A 2,839-nucleotide genomic window follows, 5' to 3' on the forward strand; every position below is an offset into this window, starting at 1 on the left:
TAAGAAACCAAAAGACTTCCGACTAAGAGCATCAGCCACCACATTAGCCTTGCCTGGATGGTAATTGATTGAGCAATCATAATCTTTAATCAACTCAAGCCATCATCGTTGTCTCATATTCAATTCTTTCTGAGTAAGGAAGTACTTCAAGCTCTTATGATCTATATAAATCTCACACCTTTCACCATACAAATAATGTCTCCAAATCTTCAATGCAACAATACTGCAGCCAACTCCAAATCATGAGTGGGATAATTTTGTTCATAACTCTATAATTGGCGGGAAGCATAAGCTATGACTTACCATGCTGCATCAACATACAACCAAGCCCCTTTCTTGAAGCATCACTATAAATGACAGCCTCCCAAGTTGCTAGGGATGGCTAGTACTGGTGCAGTGACCAACTTTTGCTTAAGTTCTTGAAAACTCTTTTCACATTCTTCTGTCCACACAAACTTGGCATTCTTACGAGTTAGTTGAGTCAATGGGGCTGCAATACGGGAAAATCCCTCCAAAACCTCCTATGATAGCCAGCAAGGCCCAAAAAGCTTCTAACCTCACTTACATTCGTCAGTCTTGCCCAGTCAACCACAGCTTCAACCTTACTAGGGTTTACAGAAATCCCTGCCTTAGATATCACATGCCCTAGGAACACTACTTGGTCAAGCCAAAATTCACACTTCTTAAACTTGGCATATAGCTTCTTCTCCCTCAAAATCTGAAAAACAATTCTCAAGTGCTCTTCATGTTCTTCCATGCTTTTGGAGAAGATTAGGATGTCATCAATAAAGACAATAACAAAGCAGTCTAAGTACTCATGAAACACCCTATTCATCAAGTCCATAAATGCAGCAGGAGCATTGGTCAATCCAAAAGGGATTACCAAGAATTCATAATGCCCATATCTAGTCCTGAAAGCTGTCTTGGGTATGTCTTCACCCTTGATTTTCAACTAGTGATACCCAGAACGAAGGTCAATCTTAGAAAAGACTCGTACCCCTTGCAATTGATCAAATAGGTCATCAATACGAGGGAGAGGGTATTTGTTTCTCACAGTAACCTGGTTTAACTCATGGTACTCAATACACAACCTCATAGTCCCATCCTTCTTTTTCACAAATAAAACTGGTGCACCCCAAGGAGATGCACTTAGTCTAATAAACCCTTTATCAAGGAGCTCTTGTAATTATTCCCTGAGTTCCTTAAGTTCAGTTGGTGCCATTTGGTATGGTGCTTTCGAAACAGGAGAAATTCTGGGAAGCACATCAATGGAGAATTCAATCTCCCTATCTACAGGTATCCCTGGTAGGTCTTCAGGAAAGACATCAGGAAACTCCCTTACAACAGGGATATCATCCAACTTCAATACCTCTTTCCTAGTGTCCACCACATGAGCTATGTACCCTTGGTATCCTTTCCTTAATAGATGTTTAGCTTGAAGGGCTGATATCACACTAGGTAAAGTATGCATCCTAGAGCCCTTAAATTGAAATTCGGGTTCTTCTGGAGGCCGAAACACCACCTCCTTTCCAAAACAATCTACACTAGCATGATAAGCCGCCAACTAGTCCATCCCTAAAATTATATCACAGTCATACATGTCCATCAAAATTAAGTCTGCTAACGTTTCCCTATCCTCAATTTGGATGACACAAGACTTAAGCATAGAATTACACACCAAAGTCTCAAAAGAGCAACCAGCCCTTGCCTCTTCTCTACCTTGCCCAATTGCCAAGCCAAGGACAATAGTCTTTTCCATCAAATCCTAATCAAACGATTAAAAAAAGAAATTAGTATTGTGGACAAAATATATAGGTCAAAATACACCTCTACAAGTACCAAATTAACCTGCAGAAGCTCAACATAGGATTTCCCTCCATACTTAGTTCTAAGACTTCTTGACCAAATCGTAAACAATGCACTAGAATGTCACCAAACCACCCCCCCCCAACAAAAATCATTATTGTAGCCCAGTAATGCATCTCACCATTATAAAGCCTCATTTGGTCTATAGTCACGTTTTCTATAGCCGCATTTACACGTGCGGCCTATTCACCGCGACTATAGGTCCAACAGGTCTATAGCCGTGTTTTTTTCAACGTGGCTACAAGCTGAGACCTATAGCTGCGTTTTTGAAAACACGGCTATAGGTTGAGACCTATAGTTGTGTTTTTAAAAACACGGCTATAGACCATGTTTTGGGTGTGTTTTAAAAATGCCGTTGTAAGGTATCTATAGGTCTGAAATGGAAATTTCTAAAGTTCATTGCCAAAATTTTGCAAGTTACCAGCAAAAAATATATCAACTTATAAGCCCAAATCTTCAAGTTCATTGCCAAAATATATGTGGTACGAAAAATATATCACCACAGGACAAAAAGATCCTATACATCACAAAAAGATCCTATACTATTGCAAGCCCAAAGCAGCACTGATTCTTGAACTTATTTAGCTGCAACAAAAGACCAACCACAAGAATTGGTATTAGTAGAGTACTTTTCAAAAAAAAGAAAAGCAAACAATTAGCAAAGCATAATCTAATCTATATATTACTAAAAGTTGAAACGTAGCATTTAATGTTGCTACGCTCCCATTGAGCCACATCAGCAGCCATGTCATCATCTTTTTTCTTTTCAATTTTTCATATAATTGTTTAACATTTAAAGTGAATTAATAACTCCATTATATTAAAATCAAAATATCATATTAATCTTATTTTTAATTATTCTTATTTATTATTATACTTTCTTCAACTTTTCTCATTCCATTTTAACTTTTCATATCCCCACTACTCTCTAACTTAATATCACTATTCCCCTACCCCTTTATCTTCTTTTATT

The sequence above is a fragment of the Quercus lobata genome, chromosome 9 (assembly GCF_001633185.2).
Source record: "Quercus lobata isolate SW786 chromosome 9, ValleyOak3.0 Primary Assembly, whole genome shotgun sequence".
Taxonomy (NCBI): Eukaryota; Viridiplantae; Streptophyta; class Magnoliopsida; order Fagales; family Fagaceae; genus Quercus; species Quercus lobata.